Source organism: Lithobates pipiens, unplaced genomic scaffold (assembly GCF_037356315.1).
Source record: "Lithobates pipiens isolate NorthernLeopardFrog02 unplaced genomic scaffold, aLitPip1_a1.2 Scaffold_18, whole genome shotgun sequence".
Lineage (NCBI taxonomy): Eukaryota > Metazoa > Chordata > Amphibia > Anura > Ranidae > Lithobates > Lithobates pipiens.
In genome coordinates this window covers 579,868,225-579,880,604 of record NW_027507758.1, presented here as the reverse complement: position 1 = coordinate 579,880,604, position 12,380 = coordinate 579,868,225, and the positions used below count along the sequence as shown (strand labels likewise).

Here is a 12,380-nt window from a genome sequence, read left to right as displayed (position 1 = left end):
TCGCACACAAAGAGAAGTTGAACCTGATTCAGGTGATTCAACGAGTCCAAAGCTCTCAGCGTAAGCATGGCACTGGCACCTTTTGCGCTAATGAAATATTGTCTCTTGGCCATGGAGGCCTGCTCGTGCTTTGTTTACTAGATTGCTTTTGTCCAACACTGCCTACGTGACTTTGGCTGAAGCCACAGTTGCCACCACAAAAACGTGGCAACGCCTTGGCACGCGTTATGAGGAGGACTCCGGCTTCCCATGTTGCTCACGGCGCTCGGTTCCAAGCTTCAACATCAAACACAAAAGCAAGGTGTCTCCTGGCAAATCAGGAAAGCTGCATTTGGAGAATGCGGGCATCGATCCCGCTACCTCTCGCATGCTAAGCGAGCGCTCTACCATTTGAGCTAATCCCCCTTTGCTTGAGGTTGTTGCTTGTGCTATGGCTGATCCCTGTCCTCTCCTGGGCTATGTGTAAACTATAGGCAGTTTTGCTAAATCCACAACTTGCTCTGGCCGCTAGACACCAGGAGAGCCACTCCCCCAAGACCTTGGACAACTGAGCCCCTTCTGAAGTATGGCCCCATGGGTTTCAATGATGTCATTGGGAGAAGGTGGTTTCAAAAAGCACTCACACCGCCTAATACATTCTCGACAAGAAACACCTTGTGCCTTGAGGCATTCCATGGGGCTGGAAATTGGGGGAGAGAGCTACAAACACCAAGAGCCCATAATTGCATTGGCCGGGAATCGAACCCGGGCCTCCCGCGTGGCAGGCGAGAATTCTACCACTGAACCACCAATGCTCCACGCCGGGCCAGGCGCCACCACCCTCGCTCAGCTGGCCTAGGAGAGTCCAGCTCTCGCCCACGCTTGACTTGGGATTCGCTTGTCGAAATCCATGAGGATGGTCAGCGACAAGAGCAGAGTGGCGCAGCGGAAGCGTGCTGGGCCCATAACCCAGAGGTCGATGGATCGAAACCATCCTCTGCTACGTTGCCTTTTCCTATGCCAATCGATATTTGCTTGCGGGCCCAAAGGCCTTTCTTTCGCACACAAAGAGAAGTTGAACCTGATTCAGGTGATTCAACGAGTCCAAAGCTCTCAGCGTAAGCATGGCACTGGCACCTTTCCCCCTAATGGAATATTGTCTCTTGGCCATGGAAGCCTGGTCGTGCTTTCTTTAATTGATTGCTTTTGTCCAATACTGCCTACGTGACTTTGGCTGAAGCCACAGATGCCACCACAAAAACGTGGCAATGCCTTGGCACATGTTATGAGGAGCACTCCAGCTTCCCATGTTGCTCACGGCGCTCGGTTCCAAGCTTCAACATCAAACACAAAAGCAAGGTGCCTCCCGTGAAACCAGGAAAGCTGCGTTTGGAGAATGCGGGCATCGATCCCGCTACCTCTCGCATGCAAAGCGAGCGCTCTGCCACTTGAGCTAATCCCCCTTTGCTCGAGTGTGTTGCTTGCGCTATGGCTGATCCCTGTCCTCTCCTGGGCTATGTGTAAAATATAGTCAGTTTTGCGAAATCCACAACCTGCTCTGGCCGCTAGACACCAGGAGAGCCACCCGCTTTCCTAGCGTAGAAGGTTTGCACCCCCCTTTTTTTCCCCTCCTACGACCTTTGACAACTGAGCCCCTTCAGAGGTATGGCCCCATGGGTTTCAATGATGTAATTGGGAGAAGGCTGGTTTCAAAAAGCACTCACACCGCCTAGTACATTCTCGACAAGAAACACCTTGTGCCTTGATGCACTCCACGGGGCTGGAAATTGGGGGAGAGCGCTGCAAACACAAAGAGCCCATAATTGCATTGGCCGGGAATCGAACCCGGGCCTCCCGCGTGGCAGGCGAGAATTCTACCACTGAACCACCAATGCTCCACGCCGGGCCACTTGCCACCACCCTCGCTCAGCTGGTCTAGGAGAGTCCAGCTCTCGCCCACGCTTGACTTGGGATTCGCTGGTCGAAAATCAATGGAAACGCCTAGTCGTCTACATTGTGACTTTGCCACATGGACCCACTCCCCGTGGGAATCGCTGGCAAACTACATCCACATGTGGTTGTTGAGGTTGGTCAGCGACAAGAGCAGAGTGGCGCAGCGGAAGCGTGCTGGGCCCATAACCCAGAGGTCAATGGATCGAAACCATCTTCTGCTACGTTGCCTTTTCCTATGCCAATCGATATTTGCTTGCGTGCGGGCCCAAAGGCCTTTCTTTCGCACACAAAGAGAAGTTGAACCTGATTCAGGTGATTCAACGAGTCCAAAGCTCTCAGCGTAAGCATGGCACTGGCACCTTTTGCGCTAATGAAATATTGTCTCTTGGCCATGGAGGCCTGCTCGTGCTTTGTTTACTAGATTGCTTTTGTCCAACACTGCCTACGTGACTTTGGCTGAAGCCACAGTTGCCACCACAAAAACGTGGCAACGCCTTGGCACGCGTTATGAGGAGGACTCCGGCTTCCCATGTTGCTCACGGCACTCGGTTCCAAGCTTCAACATCAAACACAAAAGCAAGGTGTCTCCTGGCAAATCAGGAAAGCTGCATTTGGAGAATGCGGGCATCGACCCCGCTACCTCTCGCATGCTAAGCGAGCGCTCTACCATTTGAGCTAATCCCCCTTTGCTTGAGGTTGTTGCTTGTGCTATGGCTGATCCCTGTCCTCTCCTGGGCTATGTGTAAACTATAGGCAGTTTTGCTAAATCCACAACTTGCTCTGGCCGCTAGACACCAGGAGAGCCACTCCCCCAAGACCTTGGACAACTGAGCCCCTTCTGAAGTATGGCCCCATGGGTTTCAATGATGTCATTGGGAGAAGGTGGTTTCAAAAAGCACTCACACCGCCTAATACATTCTCGACAAGAAACACCTTGTGCCTTGAGGCATTCCATGGGGCTGGAAATTGGGGGAGAGAGCTACAAACACCAAGAGCCCATAATTGCATTGGCCGGGAATCGAACCCGGGCCTCCCGCGTGGCAGGCGAGAATTCTACCACTGAACCACCAATGCTCCACGCCGGGCCAGGCGCCACCACCCTCGCTCAGCTGGCCTAGGAGAGTCCAGCTCTCGCCCACGCTTGACTTGGGATTCGCTTGTCGAAATCCATGAGGATGGTCAGCGACAAGAGCAGAGTGGCGCAGCGGAAGCGTGCTGGGCCCATAACCCAGAGGTCGATGGATCGAAACCATCCTCTGCTACGTTGCCTTTTCCTATGCCAATCGATATTTGCTTGCGGGCCCAAAGGCCTTTCTTTCGCACACAAAGAGAAGTTGAACCTGATTCAGGTGATTCAACGAGTCCAAAGCTCTCAGCGTAAGCATGGCACTGGCACCTTTCCCCCTAATGGAATATTGTCTCTTGGCCATGGAAGCCTGGTCGTGCTTTCTTTAATTGATTGCTTTTGTCCAATACTGCCTACGTGACTTTGGCTGAAGCCACAGATGCCACCACAAAAACGTGGCAATGCCTTGGCACATGTTATGAGGAGCACTCCGGCTTCCCATGTTGCTCACGGCGCTCGGTTCCAAGCTTCAACATCAAACACAAAAGCAAGGTGCCTCCCGTGAAACCAGGAAAGCTGCGTTTGGAGAATGCGGGCATCGATCCCGCTACCTCTCGCATGCAAAGCAAGCGCTCTGCCACTTGAGCTAATCCCCCTTTGCTCGAGTGTGTTGCTTGCGCTATGGCTGATCCCTGTCCTCTCCTGGGCTATGTGTAAAATATAGTCAGTTTTGCGAAATCCACAACCTGCTCTGGCCGCTAGACACCAGGAGAGCCACCCGCTTTCCTAGCGTAGAAGGTTTGCACCCCCCTTTTTTTTCCCTCCTACGACCTTTGACAACTGAGCCCCTTCAGAGGTATGGCCCCATGGGTTTCAATGATGTAATTGGGAGAAGGCTGGTTTCAAAAAGCACTCACACCGCCTAGTACATTCTCGACAAGAAACACCTTGTGCCTTGATGCACTCCACGGGGCTGGAAATTGGGGGAGAGCGCTGCAAACACAAAGAGCCCATAATTGCATTGGCCGGGAATCGAACCCGGGCCTCCCGCGTGGCAGGCGAGAATTCTACCACTGAACCACCAATGCTCCACGCCGGGCCACTTGCCACCACCCTCGCTCAGCTGGTCTAGGAGAGTCCAGCTCTCGCCCACGCTTGACTTGGGATTCGCTGGTCGAAAATCAATGGAAACGCCTAGTCGTCTACATTGTGACTTTGCCACATGGACCCACTCCCCGTGGGAATCGCTGGCAAACTACATCCACATGTGGTTGTTGAGGTTGGTCAGCGACAAGAGCAGAGTGGCGCAGCGGAAGCGTGCTGGGCCCATAACCCAGAGGTCAATGGATCGAAACCATCCTCTGCTACGTTGCCTTTTCCTATGCCAATCGATATTTGCTTGCGTGCGGGCCCAAAGGCCTTTCTTTCGCACACAAAGAGAAGTTGAACCTGATTCAGGTGATTCAACGAGTCCAAAGCTCTCAGCGTAAGCATGGCACTGGCACCTTTTGCGCTAATGAAATATTGTCTCTTGGCCATGGAGGCCTGCTCGTGCTTTGTTTACTAGATTGCTTTTGTCCAACACTGCCTACGTGACTTTGGCTGAAGCCACAGATGCCACCACAAAAACGTGGCAATGCCTTGGCACATGTTATGAGGAGCACTCCGGCTTCCCATGTTGCTCACGGCGCTCGGTTCCAAGCTTCAACATCAAACACAAAAGCAAGGTGCCTCCCGTGAAACCAGGAAAGCTACGTTTGGAGAATGCGGGCATCGATCCCGCTACCTCTCGCATGCAAAGCGAGCGCTCTGCCACTTGAGCTAATCCCCCTTTGCTCGAGTGTGTTGCTTGCGCTATGGCTGATCCCTGTCCTCTCCTGGGCTATGTGTAAAATATAGTCAGTTTTGCGAAATCCACAACCTGCTCTGGCCGCTAGACACCAGGAGAGCCACCCGCTTTCCTAGCGTAGAAGGTTTGCACCCCCCTTTTTTTTCCCTCCTACGACCTTTGACAACTGAGCCCCTTCAGAGGTATGGCCCCATGGGTTTCAATGATGTAATTGGGAGAAGGCTGGTTTCAAAAAGCACTCACACCGCCTAGTACATTCTCGACAAGAAACACCTTGTGCCTTGATGCACTCCACGGGGCTGGAAATTGGGGGAGAGCGCTGCAAACACAAAGAGCCCATAATTGCATTGGCCGGGAATCGAACCCGGGCCTCCCGCGTGGCAGGCGAGAATTCTACCACTGAACCACCAATGCTCCACGCCGGGCCACTTGCCACCACCCTCGCTCAGCTGGTCTAGGAGAGTCCAGCTCTCGCCCACGCTTGACTTGGGATTCGCTGGTCGAAAATCAATGGAAACGCCTAGTCGTCTACATTGTGACTTTGCCACATGGACCCACTCCCCGTGGGAATCGCTGGCAAACTACATCCACATGTGGTTGTTGAGGTTGGTCAGCGACAAGAGCAGAGTGGCGCAGCGGAAGCGTGCTGGGCCCATAACCCAGAGGTCAATGGATCGAAACCATCCTCTGCTACGTTGCCTTTTCCTATGCCAATCGATATTTGCTTGCGTGCGGGCCCAAAGGCCTTTCTTTCGCACACAAAGAGAAGTTGAACCTGATTCAGGTGATTCAACGAGTCCAAAGCTCTCAGCGTAAGCATGGCACTGGCAGCTTTTGCGCTAATGAAATATTGTCTCTTGGCCATGGAGGCCTGCTCGTGCTTTGTTTACTAGATTGCTTTTGTCCAACACTGCCTACGTGACTTTGGCTGAAGCCACAGTTGCCACCACAAAAACGTGGCAACGCCTTGGCACGCGTTATGAGGAGGACTCCGGCTTCCCATGTTGCTTAAGGCGCTCGGTTCCAAGCTTCAACATCAAACACAAAAGCAAGGTGTCTCCTGGCAAATCAGGAAAGCTGCATTTGGAGAATGCGGGCATCGATCCCGCTACCTCTCGCATGCTAAGCGAGCACTCTACCATTTGAGCTAATCCCCCTTTGCTTGAGGTTGTTGCTTGTGCTATGGCTGATCCCTGTCCTCTCCTGGGCTATGTGTAAACTATAGGCAGTTTTGCTAAATCCACAACTTGCTCTGGCCGCTAGACACCAGGAGAGCCACTCCCCCAAGACCTTGGACAACTGAGCCCCTTCTGAAGTATGGCCCCATGGGTTTCAATGATGTCATTGGGAGAAGGTGGTTTCAAAAAGCACTCACACCGCCTAATACATTCTCGACAAGAAACACCTTGTGCCTTGAGGCATTCCATGGGGCTGGAAATTGGGGGAGAGAGCTACAAACACCAAGAGCCCATAATTGCATTGGCCGGGAATCGAACCCGGGCCTCCCGCGTGGCAGGCGAGAATTCTACCACTGAACCACCAATGCTCCACGCCGGGCCAGGCGCCACCACCCTCGCTCAGCTGGCCTAGGAGAGTCCAGCTCTCGCCCACGCTTGACTTGGGATTCGCTTGTCGAAATCCCTGAGGATGGTCAGTGACAAGAGCAGAGTGGCGCAGCGGAAGCGTGCTGGGCCCATAACCCAGAGGTCGATGGATCGAAACCATCCTCTGCTACGTTGCCTTTTCCTATGCCAATCGATATTTGCTTGCGGGCCCAAAGGCCTTTCTTTCGCACACAAAGAGAAGTTGAACCTGATTCAGGTGATTCAACGAGTCCAAAGCTCTCAGCGTAAGCATGGCACTGGCACCTTTCCCCCTAATGGAATATTGTCTCTTGGCCATGGAAGCCTGGTCGTGCTTTCTTTAATTGATTGCTTTTGTCCAATACTGCCTACGTGACTTTGGCTGAAGCCACAGATGCCACCACAAAAACGTGGCAATGCCTTGGCACATGTTATGAGGAGCACTCCGGCTTCCCATGTTGCTCACGGCGCTCGGTTCCAAGCTTCAACATCAAACACAAAAGCAAGGTGCCTCCCGTGAAACCAGGAAAGCTGCGTTTGGAGAATGCGGGCATCGATCCCGCTACCTCTCGCATGCAAAGCAAGCGCTCTGCCACTTGAGCTAATCCCCCTTTGCTCGAGTGTGTTGCTTGCGCTATGGCTGATCCCTGTCCTCTCCTGGGCTATGTGTAAAATATAGTCAGTTTTGCGAAATCCACAACCTGCTCTGGCCGCTAGACACCAGGAGAGCCACCCGCTTTCCTAGCGTAGAAGGTTTGCACCCCCCTTTTTTTTCCCTCCTACGACCTTTGACAACTGAGCCCCTTCAGAGGTATGGCCCCATGGGTTTCAATGATGTAATTGGGAGAAGGCTGGTTTCAAAAAGCACTCACACCGCCTAGTACATTCTCGACAAGAAACACCTTGTGCCTTGATGCACTCCACGGGGCTGGAAATTGGGGGAGAGCGCTGCAAACACAAAGAGCCCATAATTGCATTGGCCGGGAATCGAACCCGGGCCTCCCGCGTGGCAGGCGAGAATTCTACCACTGAACCACCAATGCTCCACGCCGGGCCACTTGCCACCACCCTCGCTCAGCTGGTCTAGGAGAGTCCAGCTCTCGCCCACGCTTGACTTGGGATTCGCTGGTCGAAAATCAATGGAAACGCCTAGTCGTCTACATTGTGACTTTGCCACATGGACCCACTCCCCGTGGGAATCGCTGGCAAACTACATCCACATGTGGTTGTTGAGGTTGGTCAGCAACAAGAGCAGAGTGGCGCAGCGGAAGCGTGCTGGGCCCATAACCCAGAGGTCGATGGATCGAAACCATCCTCTGCTACGTTGCCCTTTCCTATGCCAATCGATATTTGCTTGCGTGCGGGCCCAAAGGCCTTTCTTTTGCACACAAAGAGAAGTTGAACCTGATTCAGGTGATTCAACGAGTCCAAAGCTCTCAGCGTAAGCATGGCACTGGCACCTTTTGCGCTAATGAAATATTGTCTCTTGGCCATGGAGGCCTGCTCGTGCTTTGTTTACTAGATTGCTTTTGTCCAACACTGCCTACGTGACTTTGGCTGAAGCCACAGTTGCCACCACAAAAACGTGGCAACGCCTTGGCACGCGTTATGAGGAGGACTCCGGCTTCCCATGTTGCTCACGGCGCTCGGTTCCAAGCTTCAACATCAAACACAAAAGCAAGGTGTCTCCTGGCAAATCAGGAAAGCTGCATTTGGAGAATGCGGGCATCGATCCCGCTACCTCTCGCATGCTAAGCGAGCGCTCTACCATTTGAGCTAATCCCCCTTTGCTTGAGGTTGTTGCTTGTGCTATGGCTGATCCCTGTCCTCTCCTGGGCTATGTGTAAACTATAGGCAGTTTTGCTAAATCCACAACTTGCTCTGGCCGCTAGACACCAGGAGAGCCACTCCCCCAAGACCTTGGACAACTGAGCCCCTTCTGAAGTATGGCCCCATGGGTTTCAATGATGTCATTGGGAGAAGGCTGGTTTCAAAAAGCACTCACACCGCCTAGTACATTCTCGACAAGAAACACCTTGTGCCTTGATGCACTCCACGGGGCTGGAAATTGGGGGAGAGCGCTGCAAACACAAAGAGCCCATAATTGCATTGGCCGGGAATCGAACCCGGGCCTCCCGCGTGGCAGGCGAGAATTCTACCACTGAACCACCAATGCTCCACGCCGGGCCACTTGCCACCACCCTCGCTCAGCTGGTCTAGGAGAGTCCAGCTCTCGCCCACGCTTGACTTGGGATTCGCTGGTCGAAAATCAATGGAAACGCCTAGTCGTCTACATTGTGATTTTGCCACATGGACCCACTCCCCGTGGGAATCGCTGGCAAACTACATCCACATGTGGTTGTTGAGGTTGGTCAGCGACAAGAGCAGAGTGGCGCAGCGGAAGCGTGCTGGGCCCATAACCCAGAGGTCGATGGATCGAAACCATCCTCTGCTATGTTGCCCTTTCCTATGCCAATCGATATTTGCTTGCGTGCGGGCCCAAAGGCCTTTCTTTCGCACACAAAGAGAAGTTGAACCTGATTCAGGTGATTCAACGAGTCCAAAGCTCTCAGCGTAAGCATGGCACTGGCACCTTTTGCGCTAATGAAATATTGTCTCTTGGCCATGGAGGCCTGCTCGTGCTTTGTTTACTAGATTGCTTTTGTCCAACACTGCCTACGTGACTTTGGCTGAAGCCACAGTTGCCACCACAAAAACGTGGCAACGCCTTGGCACGCGTTATGAGGAGGACTCCGGCTTCCCATGTTGCTCACGGCGCTCGGTTCCAAGCTTCAACATCAAACACAAAAGCAAGGTGTCTCCTGGCAAATCAGGAAAGCTGCATTTGGAGAATGCGGGCATCGATCCCGCTACCTCTCGCATGCTAAGCGAGCGCTCTACCATTTGAGCTAATCCCCCTTTGCTTGAGGTTGTTGCTTGAGGTTGTTGCTTGAGGTTGTTGCTTGTGCTATGGCTGATCCCTGTCCTCTCCTGGGCTATGTGTAAACTATAGGCAGTTTTGCTAAATCCACAACTTGCTCTGGCCGCTAGACACCAGGAGAGCCACTCCCCCAAGACCTTGGACAACTGAGCCCCTTCTGAAGTATGGCCCCATGGGTTTCAATGATGTCATTGGGAGAAGGTGGTTTCAAAAAGCACTCACACCGCCTAATACATTCTCGACAAGAAACACCTTGTGCCTTGAGGCATTCCATGGGGCTGGAAATTGGGGGAGAGAGCTACAAACACCAAGAGCCCATAATTGCATTGGCCGGGAATCGAACCCGGGCCTCCCGCGTGGCAGGCGAGAATTCTACCACTGAACCACCAATGCTCCACGCCGGGCCAGGCGCCACCACCCTCGCTCAGCTGGCCTAGGAGAGTCCAGCTCTCGCCCACGCTTGACTTGGGATTCGCTTGTCGAAATCCATGAGGATGGCCAGCGACAAGAGCAGAGTGGCGCAGCGGAAGCGTGCTGGGCCCATAACCCAGAGGTCGATGGATCGAAACCATCCTCTGCTACGTTGCCTTTTCCTATGCCAATCGATATTTGCTTGCGGGCCCAAAGGCCTTTCTTTCGCACACAAAGAGAAGTTGAACCTGATTCAGGTGATTCAACGAGTCCAAAGCTCTCAGCGTAAGCATGGCACTGGCACCTTTCCCCCTAATGGAATATTGTCTCTTGGCCATGGAAGCCTGGTCGTGCTTTCTTTAATTGATTGCTTTTGTCCAATACTGCCTACGTGACTTTGGCTGAAGCCACAGATGCCACCACAAAAACGTGGCAATGCCTTGGCACATGTTATGAGGAGCACTCCGGCTTCCCATGTTGCTCACGGCGCTCGGTTCCAAGCTTCAACATCAAACACAAAAGCAAGGTGCCTCCCGTGAAACCAGGAAAGCTGCGTTTGGAGAATGCGGGCATCGATCCCGCTACCTCTCGCATGCAAAGCGAGCGCTCTGCCACTTGAGCTAATCCCCCTTTGCTCGAGTGTGTTGCTTGCGCTATGGCTGATCCCTGTCCTCTCCTGGGCTATGTGTAAAATATAGTCAGTTTTGCGAAATCCACAACCTGCTCTGGCCGCTAGACACCAGGAGAGCCACCCGCTTTCCTAGCGTAGAAGGTTTGCACCCCCCTTTTTTTTCCCTCCTACGACCTTTGACAACTGAGCCCCTTCAGAGGTATGGCCCCATGGGTTTCAATGATGTAATTGGGAGAAGGCTGGTTTCAAAAAGCACTCACACCGCCTAGTACATTCTCGACAAGAAACACCTTGTGCCTTGATGCACTCCACGGGGCTGGAAATTGGGGGAGAGCGCTGCAAACACAAAGAGCCCATAATTGCATTGGCCGGGAATCGAACCCGGGCCTCCCGCGTGGCAGGCAAGAATTCTACCACTGAACCACCAATGCTCCACGCCGGGCCACTTGCCACCACCCTCGCTCAGCTGGTCTAGGAGAGTCCAGCTCTCGCCCACGCTTGACTTGGGATTCGCTGGTCGAAAATCAATGGAAACGCCTAGTCGTCTACATTGTGACTTTGCCACATGGACCCACTCCCCGTGGGAATCGCTGGCAAACTACATCCACATGTGGTTGTTGAGGTTGGTCAGCGACAAGAGCAGAGTGGCGCAGCGGAAGCGTGCTGGGCCCATAACCCAGAGGTCGATGGATCGAAACCATCCTCTGCTACGTTGCCTTTTCCTATGCCAATCGATATTTGCTTGCGTGCGGGCCCAAAGGCCTTTCTTTCGCACACAAAGAGAAGTTGAACCTGATTCAGGTGATTCAACGAGTCCAAAGCTCTCAGCGTAAGCATGGCACTGGCACCTTTTGCGCTAATGAAATATTGTCTCTTGGCCATGGAGGCCTGCTCGTGCTTTGTTTACTAGATTGCTTTTGTCCAACACTGCCTACGTGACTTTGGCTGAAGCCACAGTTGCCACCACAAAAACGTGGCAACGCCTTGGCACGCGTTATGAGGAGGACTCCGGCTTCCCATGTTGCTCACGGCGCTCGGTTCCAAGCTTCAACATCAAACACAAAAGCAAGGTGTCTCCTGGCAAATCAGGAAAGCTGCATTTGGAGAATGCGGGCATCGATCCCACTACCTCTCGCATGCTAAGCGAGCGCTCTACCATTTGAGCTAATCCCCCTTTGCTTGAGGTTGTTGCTTGTGCTATGGCTGATCCCTGTCCTCTCCTGGGCTATGTGTAAACTATAGGCAGTTTTGCTAAATCCACAACTTGCTCTGGCCGCTAGACACCAGGAGAGCCACTCCCCCAAGACCTTGGACAACTGAGCCCCTTCTGAAGTATGGCCCCATGGGTTTCAATGATGTCATTGGGAGAAGGTGGTTTCAAAAAGCACTCACACCGCCTAATACATTCTCGACAAGAAACACCTTGTGCCTTGAGGCATTCCATGGGGCTGGAAATTGGGGGAGAGAGCTACAAACACCAAGAGCCCATAATTGCATTGGCCGGGAATCGAACCCGGGCCTCCCGCGTGGCAGGCGAGAATTCTACCACTGAACCACCAATGCTCCACGCCGGGCCAGGCGCCACCACCCTCGCTCAGCTGGCCTAGGAGAGTCCAGCTCTCGCCCACGCTTGACTTGGGATTCGCTTGTCGAAATCCATGAGGATGGTCAGCGACAAGAGCAGAGTGGCGCAGCGGAAGCGTGCTGGGCCCATAACCCAGAGGTCGATGGATCGAAACCATCCTCTGCTACGTTGCCTTTTCCTATGCCAATCGATATTTGCTTGCGGGCCCAAAGGCCTTTCTTTCGCACACAAAGAGAAGTTGAACCTGATTCAGGTGATTCAACGAGTCCAAAGCTCTCAGCGTAAGCATGGCACTGGCACCTTTCCCCCTAATGGAATATTGTCTCTTGGACATGGAAGCCTGGTCGTGCTTTCTTTAATTGATTGCTTTTGTCCAATACTG

General features: G+C 53.1%; 3 non-coding genes across 3 annotated transcripts; all 3 read right to left on the bottom strand.

Annotated features, from left to right (window-relative positions):
- Positions 1–332: 332 nt before the first annotated feature.
- TRNAA-AGC (transfer RNA alanine (anticodon AGC)) lies at positions 333–405 on the bottom strand. The gene has a single exon. It is a non-coding gene; the product is annotated as a tRNA-Ala (tRNA).
- Positions 406–8,143: 7,738 nt separating this feature from the next.
- TRNAA-AGC (transfer RNA alanine (anticodon AGC)) lies at positions 8,144–8,216 on the bottom strand. The gene has a single exon. It is a non-coding gene; the product is annotated as a tRNA-Ala (tRNA).
- A 1,060-nt stretch (positions 8,217–9,276) lies between these two features.
- TRNAA-AGC (transfer RNA alanine (anticodon AGC)) lies at positions 9,277–9,349 on the bottom strand. The gene has a single exon. It is a non-coding gene; the product is annotated as a tRNA-Ala (tRNA).
- Between the last annotated feature and the right edge of the window lie 3,031 nt (positions 9,350–12,380).